Raw genomic sequence first — 22,012 nt, 5'->3', positions numbered from 1 at the left:
TAATTTAGGAGCGTTTATTCATTTTGTCCCGGCACAATCTCTGTGGAAATGTAAAATTCAGCTCCTGTATGATTTTCTCTTTGCATTGACTGGAAGGAGAAAGAACGAATAGATTCTGCTAAATTAATTATCAGCATTGATTTCTTGTCCTTTTTATATTTTTATCCCAAGACAGAGCTCTCAGTAACTTTGAAGAATCTCTAGCATTCGGGCTTGGAAAATTGATCTAGCAGTTTCTGTGAAGCAGCATTTCCAAGCTCCCCTTCCTCAAAATACACTCTAAATGTTAATTTGCATGCTCGAAAGGAACCAGGTGATTTGTCATTATATTTGCCTCCTCTCCCAGACGTAGCTACTCGTTCCCTTCTTAATTGATTTTCATATTTAGATTCAGTTCTAGGGAAAGTAATTCGGGGACTGAATCGGGGAGAGAATTAATAGCTGACAACAAATGGGAACTTGGATGGGACTTCATTAGGGCCATCCGAGCGCCCAGACTGGGCCTCTCTTCCTCCAGCACTTTCATTTTCGTCATCTGTTATAAATCATTACGGTGAAAAATAGCTACAGAATAGAGGCTCCTCACTGCTGCTGCAAAGCTGAGGCGAGAGCTGCCAGATAAGGGGGAAGAATTTGCAAACATTTGTTGGAATAAAAGGCCTGGAGGGTCCTTCCTGGCTCCATCCGCTGTTTCTGGTGGCAGGTCAGGTGTGCAGGACCAGGGGATCCCTGCAGCCAGACCCAAAGCCCATGGGGATCATCCCACGTGTGATGTGTGTCCCCAGCCAGGCATCACCCTGGCATGTGTCCTTATCTCCAGCTGCACCAGGAGCTGATAGGGAGGGGAGAGGAGGCCAGGGAGCTGCCAGGACTTTCACAGAAGAGATCCCATGGCCCAGAGGCACCCGGGGGAGTGCAGCCACAAGAAGCAGCATGGAAATCTCCTGGGATAATGGCATCCCAGCCCTTTTACAGCCGGCACCCACAGCCTGCAGCTCCCTTTGCCCACAGAGGACGCACAGCAGTGCTCGTGTCCCCTCCCTTCCTGGGGACCTCGAAGCCAATGGGATGCTCGTGGTGGCCAAATTCCTGTGAATTTTGGCTGGGAAAAGCCTGAAGCCCAAGAGCCCCTGGTGCAGCCGAGCCCTTGGGACTGCTCTGAGTATCCCAGGGCAGCTCCACAGGGGTGCCACAGCCCAGGAAAGGCTTTGGCAGCCTCACCCATTGCAGAGCTCTCCTTAGCATTACTTGATAGCCAGGAGGGTACCAGGCAGGGCAGCAGAGCTCCAGCTGATAGGAATCAGCAAAGCAGCAGAAGTTCCCTGGCTCGATCAGCTCAGGGAGCTGCATCTCCACTCCACTTACACTTTTAGCACCTGAACTTTTAAAAAACAAAAAACATCCCCAAACCAACCCATCTTTTAAGGAAGAGCTGTTTTTCTCTACCAGTGAATTTCATTTTAGGGCTGGTCCAACCCTGGCTGACTGGAGAAAGTTTCATCCTCTCTTCTAAACACAGTTAGTTCTTTTATAAATTAACTTACACACTGTCACAGTACATTACCTCACCTTGGAATATTTTTATTCTGAACTTGCCATGGCTGGTGAATGGAACAACACTTGGATTTTCTCTGGGGGTGTTTTACCCATAATGTAACCTATTAAAATACAGCTGACTGCAGAAGAAACAGCATTTCTTCAACAGGGCCCGGGTCACCCAGAGAAACCCAGATAATGAAGAATGTCTTATGGCAAAACTGTTAAATCAGCAGCTCTTGTATGGACCGGCTCTGGCTCTGGGATTTCCTGTAATCACTGGAAATTGCCAGGCAAGGTGCCATGGACCACCAGCTGGCTGGAAAGCAGGGGGCCCCAGGAGGGGAATGGCACGAAGCCACCTCGAGGGGTGACAACTCGGCTGAGCCCTGACAGTGACGATGTCCCTGCCCACCTGCTGCAGCCAGGGAGCTGTACCTGCTCTGGTGGCTGCTGTGATTTATTCCAGCATTTTATCCCTGGCTGGGAAATGCTGTTTGTTTACAGCAGGGGCCACGAGGCAGAGCAGGACGGGTTCACTTCTGTGCGTGTTTGCTTTGCCCTGTATGCCTGAGCCATGAGCACGGCCCTCGGGTCTTCCCATGTTTCCAGAGACGCATTCCCCCGTTCCCAGAGGCAGAAGTGTGCCAGGGACAGCAGTGGCTCCAGCTGAAGGCACCGGGATGCCTCCAGCAGCACCAGACTCCTCGGGAATGTGAGGCTGGGGAAAACCCTGGATGGGGTGGGGGGGAGGAGAGCCCTTCACCCTGCACTGCTCAGGAGCAGCACCTGCCTTTGGTCTCCTCCCTCCCTCAAAACAGAAAGGAGATGAAAACCCCTTCTTTTACCCTTTCCCTCCCTTTTACAGCTCTCAGAGGCAGGGAGGGGCCATTAACCCTTCCCACCCAGAGACCCTCCCCTGTAGCCCGGTTACCCTCCAGGCTGGTGCTTCCATGTCGCTCCCACCCCATTTCTTCCCTTTCCAGCCCCCCATCGCTTCCCAGGGTGTTGTTTGGCTGCTGCGGGCAGTGACGAGGACAAGCAGGTGGCAAATAGAGTCATTTTCTGGAGCAAGGTTACCCGTGGAATGAGCATCAGAGGAAAAAACGGAGCTGTGCGAAGGACCAGGGAGTTGTGAGGGATGTGATGGGCAGGGAGGGAAGGACCAACATCCCTCGGGTGGAAGAGAAGCAGCCCGGGGTCACCCCATCCCGCCAGCAGGATGCCACCCAGCAGGCAAACTGCCCTGTGTCCGGGGTCTGGGCTGACACCCTGGTGACACCCAGGGATGCTGCTGGCACGGCTGGGTCACGCCAAGGTGCCACTTGAGTGCCGTGCCTCAGTTTCCCAGCTCGTCCCCCCGCGGCTGCTCCGCGCTGTCACAGCCTCGGCGGTGACTTGTCACACGCCCAAAGCACAGCGAGAATCTCTGCTGAGGGATGTAAATCCAAGCCAAACTCTTCCTCGCCGTGTCTCCTGGGGAGAGCAGACGGGGATGAGCTCCGGCAGCAGAGTCCCGGCCGCAGGGAGGGCAGAGCCGGCTCCCGGTCCGGAGCATCCCGATTTCCCCCGTGGCCCGGCTGGGAGGGTCCAGGGGGCCGCAGGCACGGGCTGTGCTCGCTCTTTAGCCAGCCTGAAAAATTCCTCCTCCGGTGCTTTCCTGCACCGCCCGCAGCCGAGCTGGGGTGGGAGGCGGCCGGAGGGGTGGTCGGAGGTGCCAGGCTGGGGGGAGGAAAGAGGGCAGCTGCCCCAAGGATTTCATGGAATTTTCCCCTGCGTTCGTCCCGCTCATGCCAGAGCCAGCACGGCCCCTGAAGCTTCTTCCCCCCTGCCCTGGCAAGGCTTGGCTTGAACCACTCCAGACCCCATCCAAAACTTTGCCTGGTACTGATCGTCTCTGCCGACAGCTCCCTGGGACCATTCCTCCCATCTTTAATAAACACTTCCTTTTCCTCCAGTGGCAAACCTGCCCGGAATCCCCAGAGCCCGGAGGCAGGAGCTCCCGGGACAGGGCAGTGCCAGGGAGTGGGGCAGCAGCCTCTGCTTCCCAAATCCCTTCTTAATTATGAACGATGAACACTCGAAAATCTGACCCGAGGTGGCTGTTGTTGAGTCATCCTCTCTTTAATTGCTTGCAAATATTGCACTGTCTCACAGTGTGGGCTGTAAATTACCAGCAAATAAAGTGTGGAAGCTGTTTTACAGCTAATATATTGTTTCTTGGGAAAGTTTGGGATTAAATGGATCTTCCTGCTGAGCTAACAGCCCCTTTCCCTGGGAGTTCGGCTGTGTGAGTGCTGGGATGGGGATTGCTGACCTCCTGCTGGACCTTGCCTGCCCCTTGCAGGTAGGAAGAGCCATAGGGGGTGGGAAAACAAAACCTGGAGGCATCCAGTCCATCTGGTGTGACAGTGCTGGTGCCGCTCGCTGAGCGCCTCAGGGGTGCCAAACACTATTTATCAATATTTGCCAATACCCCCTAAGGTGAGTCTTTCTGAAGATTTCGACATGAGGGTTCATTAAGTGACTTCAAGTGAAAAAAGAAAAAAAAAATAATAAAAGCTGCTGCTCAGCAGTGCAGATTTCCCCAGAGGCTTCTGTTATTATCGTCTTCCCAGTTATGAGTGATTTATTCTTAACATTCCTGGCTTGGCATACACTGCAAATCACTGCTCCCGTTGTGAATCCATTCCAACTCTCCTGGGATGAGGGGACACAGCCACAACAGGTGCCAGCATCCCTCTGCCTTCCTGGCAGTCCCCAGGGCTTGGGCTGTCCCTCTGCTCCCCACAAGCCCAGGGCATCACCCCTTGCTGTTGTCTATTAAGCCCAAGTCCTGGGGGATTAAAAATTATGGCAGGAATTTTTGAGATGTTGATGGAATTTGGAGGTTTCTGCTTTGGGGTGGGGAAGCCTTTGGGGCAGCTTGGCTGGTGCCATGTGGATCATCACGTCCACAGCTGCTGGTGACCCAAGTCAGGCAGGATTCCTGCCAGCAGCCAGCCCTGCCAGGAAAATCTCCAGGAAAAGACTGTTGGAATTGCCCCCAGATTTAACCTCATTTATTAATTCCCATCTCTGCACTCTGAGGGCATCTGTCCATCACCAAAATGCATCTGACCGTCACCAAAATATATCTTAAATATATTCCCACCTCTGGACTCCAAGGACATCTGTCCATCACTGAAATGTTCCTGCCCCAGGGGAAGGTGGTGGGAATTGTTTGGGAATCTGAGGAAAGGGGATGAAAAGCAGAAAACTGCAACCACCTCTCTGGAGAGGAGCAGGGCACCTTCCAAAAGAGATGGTGGCCAAGCAAAGGAAGGAAAAGGTGCCTCCCTTCCATGCCTTGAGCTGCTGGTTTCTTTTCCAGGCACAGGATCAGATGAATTACAGAGGGGCTCAAGGCTGAGCAGCTGAAGCAGGAAAGTCCCAGCAAGGATTTGGCCCTGGCACAGGAGGTGACAGCTCAGAGCTGCAGCAGGATCTCCAGTCACATTAAAATGACAAATTTCTGAGCACAAAGCGATGACTTGGATGTGCCTTGTGTATGACTAACAGAAAATTGGATTTCCCGTTGTTTCTAGATCATTCTCATAGTCGCCCTGGAAGGAAATGGAAGGAATTCCTTGAAGCAAAGTGTCCCTTCCCAAGAAATCAAGCTTATTTCAGGGGTTTATAACTTCCTGTTGGCCATCAGAAAACAGGAGGCAAAACCCACAGCAGCCTCTATCGAACACCCCCCAAGCCACTGCGTCCCTCTGGATATCTGAGAAAGGCAAATTAAGAGTTAAGGATCACTACATCTTTTTTCCCAACCTTCCTCCATAACTCCACAATGAAGGGTAATTAATCAGTGAAGGCTCTTGCTCTGCGAACTAAAATTAGCTTTTTTCCTCTCTTTCAGTGTGTGCAACCTGCAAATTCTCAGCGATCCCAGGGGGCTGCTGCTGGGAATGGATCCTGGGTGGGTGTTGGGCAGGGGTCAGTCCTCCAGGCCCTTCCACAGCAGCTCGTGGCACAAAGGAGGGTTTTTCAGGATCAGCCAGTGAGTTTTGCTACATTTCAGCTCCAAGTGCTCCACAACTCCTTGAAAGGAGGTCGTGGATGAGTGAAGTCAGTCTCTTCTCCCATGTAACAAGCACTAGGACAAGAGGAAATGGCTCCAAGTTGCACCAGGGAAGGTTTATTTCGATATTAGGAACAATTTCTTCATGGAAAGGGTTGTCAGGCATTGGAACAGGCTGCCCAGGGCTGTGGTGGGATCACCATCCCTGCAAGAGCTCAAAAAATGTACAGTTGTGATGCTGAGGGACCTGGGTTAGCGGTGAGCTGGCAGTGCTGGGTTAATGGTTGGCCTCAATGGGTTTAGAGGTCTTTTCCAACCTTATCAATTCAGTGATTCCACCCTGAGCACCACCCTGAGGCAGAAGGGAGGAGAAGTGTCCATGGTCTGTCAGTCAGTCCTGCATCGCTGATGCCTTTGAAAAGTCCTGCACATTCCCCCTCCTCCCCATTGGCTTCAGACACCTCCACCCGGGACTGCAAAGGGAAACCACAGCTCCTGAGACACACAGAGGGATAAATTGGGGGTGTGTTCATATCAAGGATGCTGGATGCAGAGGCTGTGGTTGTTTTCTGGGGGTGCCCAGTCGGGCTGTTCCTCACCCAGCATCTCCTGCAGAGCAGTTCCCTCACCGGGCACCCACACCAGTGCTTGGAAAACATGACCCATCCCTCAGGAAAAGCCTGGTGCAGTCAGCAAGCCATTTCCTCCAGCAGAAATACCTGGAAGAGAGTAAAAGAAGTGGAGAGGAAGGAAGCTGTAAAGCAGAGGAAGCTGTGAGGCATTCCCAACCTCGGCACGGCGACGCTCAGGAGCTGGAAAGGCATAAAAGAGTATCTGGTCTTTGTTCGCTCCTGGAGCCACAGTGCTGGCAAAGAGGAGCAAGAACAATAAAAATTCCACCCATCCTAGGTTTTCCTGGATGAGTGTTGAGGCATTTTTCTGTAAGAACGCTGGAAATAATAACAGAAAACATTTTTGTTGTCTCCAGGGAGGACGATGAACATAAAGTGGGTTTTCCTGGCTGGCTTGTGCTGGCAGCTGGCAGCACAAGGAGCTGCCACCCTAATTCCAAGAGCCACCTTGAAGAAAAACTGGAAGGAAATGTGTCCTTCCCTCCTTCACTCTCTCCTTCAGCTGATTTTTTGTTTCTCTTTCTGGCTGTGCTGCAGAGTAATGAACGTGGGTGATTTGCCATCAGATAAATTGCATGCCATTAGCTGCCTGTTTAGAGACCATATTTCCTCTTTGTGATGAGAGCTCAGTATCTTCCCAATGAGTTATTACTTGGAGATCTTCTAGACCTGGACTGTAAGTACCAAGCAATTACAGCGCCGTAATTCCAGGGCGTAATTCCAGGGCTGCTCGCCTCCCTGCTACACAGAGTCTCTTAAGCCTCCTCGGGTGGACTGGAGGAAGCTTTTCCAGGTTTAAAAGAATGGCTTAATGGCAGCTGTTTTCAGCAGCTCCCTTTTCCCTTCTCCTTTCCCATCCCCTGCCCAGCGATGCTCAGTGAGCTCCAGGGTTGCACTTTGCAATAGGAGTGTGTTGGAAATCACGAGAAAGTGGCCAAAATTTTGTGCCTACACACAAACTAAACTCTGGTGCTGCTGTCCCACCCTGCCCAAGCTCCCCTGGAGGGCTGGCACAGCCAAATATCGCAGCCCAGGATCTCCACGGATGCAGCCCTTCACTGCCCTGCTCCCAGCAGTGCTGGCTGCCAGCTCCAAAGCCTTGGGCAGACACCTTCCTGCTCAGGGCCGCCTTCCCTGTTTGCACAGCAGAAAGAAAGCCCTTTCTTCCCTTTAGGAAAAGCTCTTTGCCCTGGGACATGAGTCCAGAGCCACATTTGCATCTTTAATAGAAGCCATTATCGAGCTCCAAGCTCCCAGTCCAGGCAAGAGCTTGGGGTGGTGGAACCTTCCCAAACCCTGCTGGGAGCAGAGTCAGGAGCAGGGCCTGGCTGTGGCAGCAGCCCTGAGCACCAGCTCCCAGCAAACAGCCTCACTGGTGGATGATGGATAATATTAATTAAGGAAGAACATTCCTGATGAGCAATGAAACACCAGAGTAACGTCAGAGGGATGAATGGACAGATGGGTGGAGAGCACCACAAACCCCTGATTCACCACAGCTTCCCTTTCAGTAAAAATTGTAAAAATGAGCTAAGCAGGAAACTTCCTGATTTTCTCTCTTTTTTAATTTTTAACAGCTCTTCTCACTCCTGACATCACTGCACCATCAGGCCTTGGAAACTCTCCCGACACACTCCCAAAGGCATCATGTCCCTGACAGGCTTGGTGGGGTAACCCCAGCTCTTCTTGGCTGGGGATCTGCTTGTTTCAATCAAAATTGTTCTTTTATTTCCTATACTTTAACCCCAGGTAAAGGACCCCATCCTTACAGATAAACCAGGTCCAGATTTGTCTATTTCCCTTCTCCAGAAAGAAAAAAAAAAAAAAGAGAGGATTATTCTTTGCAACGAATTCTTTTTTTGAATGATCAAGCAACAGCACAAACCTACAGGAGATATTTCAGCCTCCCAAACTGCTGACGTTGAAATGTATCCAGGAGACCATACTGTGAGTATTTTAAATACATCAAATAATCCTCGCTTTGCAAAGCCAGATTTTTCTGTCCCAGGCCCCAGGCAGGTGGAGTTCAAGTGAGTTTCGATGGAGCATTAATAGTGTGTTAATGAAGCCTCCCCACCGCTGGAAATCTTCAAAGGCACTCTTGTTTTTGAACTGTAATTGTCCACTGAGAAATGACAAAACAAACAGCAATTACACTGGAAAAGGGTTTTTTAAAAAATTATGCCAGTAGGACTGGGGCTCATAAAGCAGCATTAGTGATATATACACACGAAACTGCTGCCAGTTGCTGGAGAACTGGAAGCACAGAAGTGCCTTGTTTTCCTGTTTTCCTCCTCTTGCCTTTTCTCATTATGAAATTTTTGCAGCGGGAGCGATGCCCAGGGATGGAGGCAGATGGTGCCTCTGCAGCCAGCCCCACGAGGAGCTCCCAAAACATCCCCAGCTTGCGATGGGGAGCCGGGCTGGTCCTCTGGCACGGCAGGAATTGCATCCCTGGAAGTGCCAAATAATTCCTCGCCCCCCGGAGTGCCCAACGGGGCCATGGCAGCATCAGCCACCACAGGATGTGCCCTGAAACAGCCTCTCCAAGAAGGAGAGATCTCCCCCGCCCTGGGGGCGTTTTTATTGGCACGATGCACATAATGCGTCACCTTTGTTAGGATGGCCCTGGCCCTGTTTATGTGCAATCCGTGGAATTCTTTTCCTTGAGATAACAACCCCCGCCCCCCCTGCCCCGGGTCTGCTGGGCACAAAACTGCTGATAACAGCACAGGGCCATTTATTTTGTGTGGGATTGTTGCAGTGAGAAGCCCGAGCAGGCAGTAGTGGGCAATTACTGTCGGCTCTGACCTGTAAATGGGGAAAAATTCCCCTTCCTGGCAAGGAGAACGAGAAGTTATGGACTGGACTCGGTGCTGTGGCGAGGCAAATAATAATAATTCTCTGTGCCTGGAAAGATTGGGGGCTGAAGTGCTCCCTGCCTGCTCTGCCACAGCTTTTCACCTTCATTTTTGGAGTGTTCCCTGTTTCAGAGTGGTTTCTCTTTACCTGAAATACACTTTTTTTAAAATTAAAAATTGAGGTTATTGTTGAGATGTACCCTCCTGTAATTCAAGCAGCTTGTATAAAACCACCAGGCAGCACACGGGTGCTGTCAGCTCTGTAAAGAAGCTCTAAAACCAAGGAAGTTTTAGTGGCTGAAGGGGTGGATCCAGCACCTCCCAGGATCCCTACCCTCCGAAACTGCAATCAAAATAAATTCCTTCTGCATTAACATTTCCCAGTAATTTAGTCATTGCAAACCCCAGGAATCTGGGATGAGGAAAAGTGGAAAAGCTCCTTTGCTTTTTCCTGCCTGCGAATAAATCCTAAGTATTATAATAATTTTAAACCCATAAAGAATATGAAAAGTAGAAACAAAGCACTCAGCTCCCTCCTGGTGGATAGTGCTCATCTCGCCTAGGAAATCAGCTTTAAATGCATGCTCAGATAAGCTAATTTTTTCATCTGTGGCTAGCACATTTTAAATAGTTTTATTTAACTAACAAAAACCTTTTTTGATACTGTTTTTTGGGCATCTTAAATTGTAAACCAATTTCCATCCAAATAGACCACAGCACACGGTGTGAGTCCAAAATTAATAATCATCTCATAAAGAAGAAATGCACCATTCCCTATATTATAACACAACAAAATGCAGACACAAAGAATTGCTGTAAATATACATTAAGCTACATAATTGCTCAAGTAACCTCCCACATTCAAAGTGTTTTCTTCTGTTTAGCAAAACAGAGGAGTTTTAGAAGAATCAAACCTGCAGGTTGTTGGTTACCAATAAAGAATCAAGTTATGGGAATAAATAAAACACACAAATGAGAAACAAGATTAAAAGCTGGTAATTTAAAGCAAGCTTTCTGCTTTGCTCATTCAAATCAGCATTAAAATAGGTGGCTGAAGTAAATCATCTCTGAATTTACAGCTTTAAACTCCTTCCACCCCAGGGAAAGCTTGGGAAGGGGGAGAAGCAGCCCTGGCACGCTGAGGGATGCAGCTGCAAGTGGTGGGACAGTGGCAGGGGACCTCAGGATGGTGCTGAACTCTCGTGGATTAAGAAACCTAAATAATAAGAGCCTAGAATGGATTAAAAAATCCAAATGACAAGAGCCCAAAGCTGCCTGGGGTCACTCAATCCTCCCCAGCCCCAGCTCCATCCAACACCACATGCTTGGAGAGGCCCTTGTCCCACAGTTGCTCTTGACTGCCAGGGTCAAGGAGAGAAAGCTGGGATTTGGGGAGAGCCAGGGGTGCAGAAAAGCAGCAGACTCATGGCTGGTGCTCCATTTTGCTGCACATCCCGTCATGTTCAGGCACTGATGGGTGGCCCAGGGCCCTGGAGTGGGGAGACGGGAGCCTGGCCTCCTGCAGTCACCGAATCCATCCCTTCCCGAGTTTTCTATGGGTAGGACATGCAAGTTTTGTAGGAAAATGTTAACAGGGATCCTCCCGAGGACCACCACAGCATCCCACAAGCAGGATGAGGCAAGAAGGGGCAGCAGTTGCGTGCCAGCTGCACGGCAGTGTCCCAGCTGGAAATGCATCCCTCCTGGATGGGAGATGGATCCACCTTCCTGCTGCCATCGCTGGTAGGATGCTGTGGGGAGGCCAGGGATGCACTGGGATCACAAAGCCCCATGGAATCACCCATGCCAGGACCCCCCAACACCTGGATTTGCCACTTCCTGTGGGTCTCCCACAGGATCCCTCCATGCCAGGCTCCCATGGTCCTCCCCACCACTCTTGAGGAAGAGGAGTCCCTTTGGAGTGGAGGGAGAGAAATCTGAAGAGAGGATTGGGGATTCCAGCAGGACCTGGGGCAGCACAGAGGTCGTGCAGGGTCGTGGTGGGGCACCTCCCCACTGGCTATGGCAACAGCCTGGGAAGACACTCAGGAAAAAATACAATTCCTTCCTGGCATCTCTGGCTTTGACTCACTTCCAGAGCACAGCCCCGCTCCCCAGCAAGCCAGAGCATCTTTCTTTCCTATGAAACAGAGAAGCTCAGCAAAATGTAGCAATAATGTGTTGTTTTCTATTCCACTGCTCAGCGAGGAGCCTCTGGGGATGGCAGGGAAGGAAAGGGACCTCAAAATAGCGGCAGACGCTCTGTGCAGTTGGAGAAGCTCTCTGGAGCACAGAAATCCCGAAATAGAGCAAACATTCCCCTTCCCTATTCCTGTTCCAAGAAAAGGGCTCGGGTGAGAGCAGTGTGAGGTGCCCTATGTTTTTGTTTGTTTGGGAACAGCTCCGAGCACCTGCTGGGAAGAGGCAGAGGGCTTGGGAGGGACATCTCCCACCGTCAGCCAGCGGAGAGACCCCAGGGCCTCCCTGATCACTTGGGAAATGGGGACTCTTCAGCTGCCCCTCCCACATGTGGCACAGCCTCCTGTCTTGGCATGGATTGCTGCATCCAAGCAGGGCTTTGGCAGATGCTGAGTGTGGGGGAGAAACAATCTCTGAGCAAGTCACCCGGGCTGGAGAGAGAAATCCTAACAACACCACTATGTCCTCTGGGAGAGACACCCACATTCCCATAGCCAGGCTGGCTCTGGGAGCTGAGCATCTGCTGGGTTAACGCTGGGACACGAGGATCTCAGAGGTCTTTTTCAACCTCAGTGATTCCATGGCTGGCACAGGACTGCTCCAGCCCCTCCCTGCTTGGGGACAGCCAAGGGACAGGCCCACCCATCCCCACAGGGGTCACGGTGTGCCCCAGGCTCTGTGCTGACCCCAGGGCACAGGGGAGGCAGGGCCGGTCTCCAGGCCCCATTTGAAGCCTGGTGCCTGCAGTGGGACCACACAGATCTGTGCCTGCCCTGTCCCCTCCATCTGTCCCCTGCCACGGTTCCAAAAGGAGACCTTGAGCTTCATCCCTTCTCCTCATCATCCTCCTGGCCAAGGAAAGAGAGGAGATGCCTCCAGCCAGCACAGGGAAAGGTGCCCTGTAGCTGGGGCTGTGAGTGGGACAACAGAAGGACAAGGAGACTCTAATTCCTTCTGCTGGAGCATCCAAGCAGAGATTTGGTGTCTGGGAGGGGTCAGAGGCCCCTTTGCACCTCCCCAGGAGGGAGCAGAGCCCACAGCCGGGTCCCTGCCCGAGGAGCCAGCAGCGGGGAGGAGCCACTGCAGCTTTTGGTGCCTGCCTGAATTGGACTCTGGCCACGTCCCAGCTCAGTCATTTCCAAGTTCTTCCCATCGCCTTCTTAAACCAAACTGGGCAGCAGCTGAACGCGGCAGCACCGGCACCAGCTGCCCCAGGTCCCAGATGAGCCTTGTTTGCTGTATGAGGCACCAGCTCAAGGCTTTCTTTGTCTTGCCAAGAACAAGTGCTGAGGCAAAGCACGGGCCTTGTGCTGCCAAGAGGTACAAATTGGCACCTTTCAGCCACCCTCAAAATAACCCAAACTTGTGTGGCGTAACAAGGTGATTAAATCAGCACGAGGAATTCTGCTGCTCGAGGCCAACAGAACACAGTGACGAGTTCCAAATCTCAGCTCAATTAGGGGAAGGACAGAAAGGGTTTTGGGGAGAGGGACATCTACATGTGCTTCCCAGAGCTCACTGTGCCATGCCAGCAGTGCCAGGCTGGGGCAAGCAGGGGGTCTGCATTTACCCACAGCTCCAAGGACTGGGAAAACACAAAGATTGCCTAATATGCCTGATTCCACCCAATTTCACCCCCCCCAACTCTTTAGGGGGTGTGAGGACATTGCTGCCATGGGTCAGTGACCTGCCACCCCCTCCCACACCGACTTGCCCACATGTTCTCCTGCTGCCACACTCCTGCAGTAGAAACTGGGTGTGTTAAAGCTGCTGTTAACACAGACAGGATGGGCTCTGTGAGCAAAGAACGTTTTGGCTGAGAGTTTTTGCTTCTGCTTCACCAGGCAGGGGAAAAAAAGCCAGGAAGATGCTGCACAGCACATGGGTCTGGCATGAAAGGGAGGGAATTTGCCAGGATGGTGGGAAGCACCCACACAGCATCCCAGGCTGGAGCAGGAGAGCAGCTCCACACCACAGTGCAGGAGAAGACCAGCCAAGTGTGAACATGTGGGTGAGAGCTCCAGAATCCAACCTGCTCCCAACACCAGCTGAGATCCCAGGGGATGTCCCAGACTCCCCAGCCCTGCACTGCTTGGAGAGACCTTCAGGACCTGCAGGGCTCTCCCTCAGACCATCTGCCTCCATCCCCCTGTGCAGACACGTCCAGCAGGTTCTCGATGACCTTCACGGGGTTGTCTGTGCTTGGCCAGCTCTTGTTTCTGATGATTTGGTGCCTCTCTGGTTCCTGCCATGCAAATGGAGGGATGGTAAATCTTTGGCCAGCAGTAATTCACAGCCAGACAGCGCCGGGACTGAATATAACAAAGGGGTTTGAAATCCAATAGTCCCTAAACACTTTCAGGTGCTGCCTTTGCCTTTCTATCTTCAGGCTTCAGGGACAAATAATTCCTTACAATCTGTGTTCCCGGCTCCTCTCGCCTGAAGTGCGGAGAAGGATTTCACTCAGGTCTAGCACAACGCACGGCCATTCGTCATAAAATTATTTTCATTCATTTATCTCCATTCTGCCTTTTCAAGTCCTTTCCTCGCATGCTACTTCGGCCAAATTCCCAATTCCCTGAATTTATTATCACTATAAAATGGTTGCCTGCTCCACAGCATGACCTAGACACGCACCCCACTGCGATGCTTTAAAGGCCTTCGTCTGTTCCTATGGCAACTGGAAAGGGAGGCAAGCACTGCAGCCAGCACTGGGATGGATCCTGCATGGATGCTGCCATCCCTTCCCGGCTGCCAGGAGGCCACAACAACACGGGGGGATAGGCAGTGCTGGAGCAAACAGGGCAGGAGCACGTTCTCCTGGTGTTTTCTCTCCCCTGCTCACCTCGTAGCAGCTCTGCTGTGTCCACACACGGCCAGGAGGATGTGGCAGTGCTGGAGGGAGCTCAGCTTGTCCAGAAGGGCACAGGTTGAAGCTGGGATGGGATGGAGATCCAGGCACAGGGACCTGGCAGCCCATGGTGACATCCAGCTGTGGCCCTGTTGGGCTGGTCACTCTGATGTCCACTCTGTTTGTCCTCTAAGTGAAACACCTCCCACAAACCCACTCCCTCCAAACCAGGCAGCTCTGCCCCAGAAAGCTGCAAATCCTACTGCCTTCAACCTGTTGATAGGCACTGAGGCCTTTCCTTTCATTTACTGATGTTATTCTCTTTTAATTCTTTATTAATCAATTCCCACATCAGCCACTCCACCAGTTTGCCCGGCATCGAAATGGAGCTGACAGGCCTGTAATTATCCAGGTCGTCTCATTTATCCTTTTTAAACATTGGCAGAGATCTCACCTGGGAAATCAGCGGAGCAGATTCAGTTCTTGCTTTTGACACAGACACGATTTTGTTTTTCCTCCTGTGATGGGTCCCAGCCCTCAAGCTGGGGATCCTGTGGGAGCTGCCAAACCAGCACTTTGCATACTGCCATAGGCACCATCTCTGTCTTCTGCAGCATCCCAGCTTTCATTTAAAACTGGGAAAACAGCAGGGAAAGGCTCCCCATCCTCTCTGCAGCACACGGACTGGTCCCTGCTACTCACAGAGCACGAGCTGAGCTCCAGGGAAGGCAGCTCCCAGCTGTCACCACATTACACAGAGTATTTCCTGAGCATCCCCTGCTCTGGGAAAGCTCAGGATGCTTTCCCACATTTCCCACTTCGAAAAAAGCTATTAAAAGATAAATCAAACTTTTTAAAGTGGGGCAAATTGGGTTATTTCTTTCTGGAAATAAGCCAAGGGGGGCTACATTTTTCCTTACCCTGGGTGGTCCTGACCTGATGTCCCCACATGTGGCTCAGGGTGACAGCACACAGGAGCATCCCCACTGCTGGCCATGGCTGCGGGCTCAGCCCCAAGGGGAAGGTGATGGGCAGGACCCCCCTGTGCCCCCTTCCCTCTGAGGGCAGTGACATTGGGACCAGGAGCCATCCCACAAGGGTTCACAGCTGCTGAGATTTCCCTGGTCAATCCTGCCCAGGTCCATCAAAATCCTGTGAAGCTGCAACAGCCTCTGAGAAAATGAGTAAAAGAGCATTTGCAGGCAGCAAACATCCATGCTAGGCTCCTGCAGCAGGTAACTTACAGCACCTATAAATCCATGTGCTGCATCTTCTGAGGCCAGGCTGCTTTTAACACCCATCAAAAGACACTGGAAAAATCAGAAGGAGATGGAGAAAAGAGGTAATCCTCTGGAGACGAGCCCTGGCTGCGTGCAGGGGAGGCAGCATGTTCACACACCCCCGTTGCCTCTGATCCGGCTCCTCTTTGCTTCCAATTTTACACTTCGGAAGGATGCTGCTTATTCAGGCAGAGCCTTCAGCAACTGGCCCAGCCCCTGGGCTCCTGCTGCAGATGGTGCAAAGCACTGGAGAGAAGGTTGGGAAAAGCTTCCCCTGTGTTGGCAGCCGTGCGGTCGTGACACGCTGGCAGCAGAGAGGGGCAGAAAAGCCTCTGCTCGCTGCCATCTGGCAGCCAGAGCTTGGGGAGCCAGGCTGGAGGTGAAGGGGAAAAGAGTTTCTCTGTTTACTCACTTGTAGGGAGGAGGAGGAGGTTAAACTGGGAGCAAGAGCCCATTTGCCAGCCTGGCAGAGAGCACTGAGCCACACTGGTGACCTCTGCTCAGCCCTGCCAGAGCTGCTGCCTGAGGGCAGGGGAAAATGCAGGGTTCTTTGGTGCTGGGATGCACTGGGAGCGAGAGCAGGCGTCACCAGACTCCAGCCAATGTTTGTCAAACCCCCTCTGGGAAGCAGCTTTATACCGAAGGATTTGTGTGGGATTGCTGCTCAGCAGCGGAAGGGTTTGTTCTGAGCAGGGAGATACCAGGGGATGAGGAAACACGGCATTTTAAAGCCCAGGGCTGCCCGGGGCTCCCTGGCATTTCCCTCTTGCTGCTGCTTTGTAATCCTGGTTTGTGCTTCCCAGCCGCCCAGCAGGTCCCAAAAGCACGGAGCCAAAGGGCAGCCGGGTGTGTGGAGGAGGTGATCCCTCTGCGAGGATGCTCTGCAGGGACTGCTCAGCACTGCTGCAAGGAGGGAGGGAGGCAGCAGCAAACCCCACAGCATTGTTTTCCAGCCAGGAAAGCTTGGAAAAGGCAACAGGCTCCAAGGAAGCGTCTGTGTGCAAGGGCTGCTGCGCGACCCTCGCACAGGAAGCTCAGCGCTGCTCCAAGGAGGCTGGAATTTGGGTCAAGGAGGGGATTGAGCCAACTGCCTGCCTTCCCCCACCTGAAGGCAGGTTTGGAGGGTCCTTGGGCACGGGGTGGGATCCTTGTTCCAGGGGAGCTTGGGGGACATCACGGGGATGGTCCCACACGGGTGTGCAGAGCCCACAGCGAGCTGGCAGGTGAGTGGCACCACTGCACAGTGACAAGTCCCACCAAGATTTCTGAACGTGACATTCCTGCCCACGTTCAGGCTGCTTCATTTTTCACCTCTCCTGGCTCTGAGCTGCTTTCCAAATGATCTTGGGGTCTCCTCTCCCTGTTTACTGCCTTCCCTGTCCCTTCACCACGGCGATGGGGTGCTCTCTCTCCAGCAGCACGGGGAGATGGCTGGAGGCAGCACGGACACCAGAGGTGAAGGAAGCCCACCAGGATCCTCCTCAGCAGAGCCCTTGGCAGGGGAGGGAGTGCAGGAGCACAGCCCAGCCAGAGCAGCTCCACCAGTGCCACAATCCAAGCTCCCACTGCAGTTTGGAGGACACCCCGGACACAGCGAGGACAAACACCAAACGCTCTGAGCGTGGCAGCCAGCACCTCCACAGGCCCCTAACCCCAGCACAACAAACCCCATCACACCACACAGAGGGAGCCCACTGCTGCATGAAAGGCCCTTAAAAAGCTTTGTTCAATACCTGTGTGGTAGTTTAAAAGCCTGGCATCGATTCTCTTTGCACATCCCTCCCCGACCTCCCAAACCCCCCCGCGCCGGGATCCCTTTGTGTGGCAGCAGTTTATGTAACACACTCAGTGCATCCAAACTGTGCACAGGCACTTCCAGAAAGCCCTTCTGAGCACACCTAAAGCTGCTTGCTCACCAGATGGGAGATACGGGGCACAAACCACTCACAGGGGTATTACAGCTGCGCGTGCTCTTTGCTCGCAGGCCTTGGCACTACCCAGAAAAGTTCCCAGGGATTCAGGAGTGCCGAGGATTTAATAGCTGCAGGGATGGAGCTGTGAAAAATAAATGGGCTTTGTTTGGTAGCTTCCTGCCACTTGTGGGAAACAAAAGTGGTTTCAAACACCACGGCTTTTAAAGCTGGGTATTTTTAAAAGGAAGAAGTGAAGGAGATTTCCAGCTGACATTAGAGCGGCAAGATAAGCTTGGGAAGTGCTGGGAAAGGAGATGGAGGCTTTGGAAATGCCTTCTTCCCTCCCACAGCAGCAGTGGGACAGACTGAAAGAGCCTTCAGCCTCACAGGGTTTGCATCACACAGCTCTGTGCCGGCCTTGGGTGGGATGTGACCCCCATTAATGTCACCTCTCCGAGGTGCCAGGGGTTTGTGCAGGAGCACAAAAGATTTTGGGAAGGAGCAGAGGTGTGTGTGTGTGGGGTGAGAATCACCCTGCTCACCTCACACTGAGGTTTGGGGTGGGATGAAGGGCCTCAACCCCCAGCAGGCAGCTGCTCACCTGTGGAAATACAGCCCAGCAGCTGGAGGAGGCATTTCCCCTATTTACAGCAACTTCCTGGGACCCCAGGTCAGAACTGAAAGTGGTTGCTTTTTGAGAAGCTATTTAGACCTCTACAGAGGAATACACAGCACCTCCATAAATTCCAGCAATGTCGAGGGCAGCAAGATCAGAGAATATGTCCTGACCACGAATCCATCAATCTCTTCAGGAAAGAGTCAATTTTTATGTGCTCGTGGCTGTGGGGATTACTGTTGACCTTGTGCGATCATAAATAGAAGGCACTTTTGGCACAGTCCCTGCTTTCATCTGGCTCCTCTTTCTCTTCCTCTCTCTCTCCACCTCCCCATTTTTGGAAGGTAACTGCCTACTTTGCACCTGCCTACAGCAACCTCCTTTGGAAACGTCCATGCATCTTCATCTGCTAAAGGCAGGATCACATTAGAGAATCACAGAGTGGTTTGGGTTGGAAGGGAGCCTAAAGCTCATCTCATTCCACCCCCTGCCATGGGCAGGGACACCTCCCACTATGCCAGGTTGCTCCAAGCCCTGTCCAACCTGGCCTTGGACACTTCCAGGGATCCAGGGGCAGCCCCAGCTTCTCTGGGCAACCTGTGCCAGGGCCTCCCCACCCTCACAGGGAAGAATTCCTTCCCAATATCGCATCTAACCCTGCCCTGTGGCAGTGAAGCCATTCCCCTTGTCCTGTCACTCCATGTCACTGTCAAAAATCCCCTTGATGCTCCTGGGCTCCATCTCCATCAGGGAACACAGTGCTTGGATTCACACGAGCAGGACACGGCCGAGGTGGGTGAGTGGGGCACAGAGCAGCCTGGACATGCCCCCAAACCATCACCGTGCTCATTTACACCTTCCCACAGATGCACAGCCCCGGGCCAAGCTGGGCTGTTCAGCTGGGAGCTGTCGGAATCGTTTCCACAGCTCTCCCCTCCTCCCTCCAGCCCCCACAGCTGCAGGAGCCCGGGATGATCAGCCACATCCATTCACAATCATCATTAACTCATGGAAATTGGGTGAGCCAAGGCAGTGGGCAGCACAGGTCCCTCAGCCCGTGGCTGGGGGCACAGAGCCAGCCAGCTCTGCTTGTTCTCTGGAGACTCAGCCCAGGGCTGCCTTTTCCTTCTTCTCCAGCACCCAACCAATTAACTGAATAAACGAGGAAGCAGCAATTAATCCGGCCTCTCCATCGGCCTGCTAACCAGCTTCTCCCAAATGGAAGCTCACAGCCCTCCCTGCTACTCCAGGCAGCTCCAGAGAACAAGACCACCAATAACTTTTCATCCTCTGCTCATCTCCACTCACACCCCACATCAGCCTGAGCTTCCCAAAAACCAAGGACAGGCTCTTCCACAGGCAGCTGGCGCAGGGCATTGGTGCCAGAGGCAGCTGTGACCTGGGGTTTTCCGTTCTTGCCACACATGAGGGCACTCTGCAGCTTGTCCCCAGAGCATTTCACCTCGTTCCTGGAAGCATTCCACCAGCTTTCAGCTCCGGGATGAGCCATGAGGCTGGATCCTGTTTCCCACAAAGCATCACACACTTACGGATCCCGCAGGAATGAGGTGAGGCACAGGTTCTGTGAAACTACTGAGGGGAAAAAAATAAAAAAATATATATTTTACAGACCCATCTCCTGCACAGGCAGGCAGGTCTTTGAAAGCTGGAGTGCCTTGTAAAATCTGGGTCAGTTTTGTGAGATTATTTTGAAGGAGTGGAAAATCATTCTGACAACATCAAACTACCCCATTTTGGCTTTTTTTTTTTTTTCCCTCTGAATAAAGTGCCTTGGAATGACTTTTAGTTCTTTATAATCTAGTGAAGTTAAATCAAAGTTAGACCCGAATAAAATGTCCCAAATGATTGGTGACAGAGCTGTGAACTCTCTCTGTGGAGCTGGCGGGGAGCAGCTGGGTCTCTCACCCAGGCCAGCACTGCCACAACTCATTAAGTGAGACAGTTAAATCACCCCTTCCCTCACCCCTGCTCCTCCTTTAAGCCCAATTCCCTTCTCTTTCCAGGCCAGCAGACACCACCCCGAGAAACAGAGACCAGGGAGTTCTGTTCCCATCTGGGAACCACTGATGCCCTGGTTATGGGATGGGAACGAGAAAATATTTGCATTATGGAAGAGCAGCACCCTCAGCACGGGGAGGACGCTGCTTACACCCTGTCCTTAGCAGGAAGCGCTGCCCTGTGCCCCGAGGGATGATCCTGCTGCCCCACCACAGGCAGAAGCCCCCCACATTCCCAGCACATGCCAAAGCCACCATCCCACGTGCTGAGACCCGCTTGGGGACATGAATCTGTGTGACAGCAGCATCGCAGCGTGAGCACCCTGGGCATCACCAAGGATTCTCTGCTTCAGTGGAGATCCCACCTGGACCAGCACCATCTCCTCCCCTTACCCACCACCCCTCCTCCAGGAGAGCCTGACCCCGTTCACTGCTGTGACCTCCCCTAAACGCAGCCTGAGCAGAGCAAGGTGAGGCTCTGAGCAGAGCGGTGGCAAGGGGGATAACAAGGCCACCCCATGGGCACGGGATCACCCCAGATTCCTCGGGGTGGGCAGGGGACCACCACAGATCCTTCAGCATGGGTAGGGGATCACCCCAGATTCCTCGGGGTGGGCACGGGATCACCCCAGGCCCCTCGGCATGGGCAGGGGATCACCCCAGGCCCCTCGGGGTGGGCAGGGGATCACCCCAGGCCCCTCGGGGTGGGCAGGGGATCACCCCAGGCCCCTCATGGTGGGCAGGGGATCACCCCAGACCCCTCGGGGTGGGCAGGGGACCACCCCAGGCCCCTCGGTGTGGGCAGGGGATCACCACAAGCCCCTCAGGGGCTGCAGCTGCCCCATCTCTGTGAGGCCCTGCTCCTGCAGAGAGGGTCCCCACCCCACGGTGCTGCCAGGGCCACCCCCTCCAGCCCCCTCCCCGCACAGCACATCAGGCTCTGCGCTGTGAGGACAGCAAACAGAGCAGGTGATAGTTTCATTTCCCTTGCAAATGAGCCCCCGTTCCTTCCCCATCCCCAGCACCTCATCAGCAGAGCCATCATCCCCACCCCACTCCCTTCAACTCATCCCCAGCCCTGACAGAGCCATTTCCATCTCACGAGGAGCTCTCGCTGTCTTCTCCCCATCTCATTGCAGGCAGGTTTGCTTCCCAGAGAAGTTATTACTGTTAACCATTAATATTTACAACCTGCTTTTCCAGCAGACATGATTCCCTGAGTCATCATCCAACGCCAGCTCCTGAAGTCCATCACATGGCTTAGGATGGGACAATGCAAAAGGTGCCTTATATGGCAAAGGGGCTTTGTGGATGTGGGGAAAGGGCTGAGGTCTGAGATGTGGGTGCGAGGAACTGGAAAACCTCACCAGGTGCCATCCCAGCACAAGGGCCCCCCAAATCCCCACCACTCCTCACAGGGAGTATTTTATCCCTATTTCCCCATCCCTTGCCTTCCTGCTATCCCAGGCAGGGTGGGGGTCCAAAATCAGCCAGCCCGAACCCACAAGCTGTGCCAGGCTCCAGCTGTTTTGCTGCATTTCAGCAGCGCTGGGAGCTTTCCTGGTCTCCACAGACCATTCCCCAGCACAGCTGCTCTGAACTACACCGTGCTGGAGCAGAGTAATTAAAAGTAAGCCTGAAACCTTCCCAGGGGACTCAGAGCAAAACCCAGGCTGCAGAAAACAAGGACTGGGAGCTCCTGAGTCCCCTCCTGGTCAGGAGATGGGTGCAGGCACTGGATGGGGGTCACAAGGGGCAACCACAGAGCGATGCCACCTTCTGAGGTGTCACTTGCCCCGGGATCCCCACTGTGGTTAATGCACAGACCCAGTGGCATCAATTCAGATCCCAGCAGCCACTGACCTCCCAGAGAGCCGGGATCCTGCACTGCCTTGGCTGGAAATCCTGCAGGGAAGAGAGAAGGAGACATTTAGGGGAAAATTCCTTCTGCCCCCCAGAGCTCTCCTTACCCTGGCCCAGTCCAGCCAAGCCCACTAGTGCCCCCCCACACCTCTGCCCTGGATTTTTAAGGCACTG

The sequence above is a fragment of the Corvus moneduloides genome, chromosome 19 (assembly GCF_009650955.1).
Source record: "Corvus moneduloides isolate bCorMon1 chromosome 19, bCorMon1.pri, whole genome shotgun sequence".
Lineage (NCBI taxonomy): Eukaryota > Metazoa > Chordata > Aves > Passeriformes > Corvidae > Corvus > Corvus moneduloides.
The sequence above is the reverse complement of the archived record's forward strand: the minus strand, read 5'-3'. Positions refer to the sequence as shown.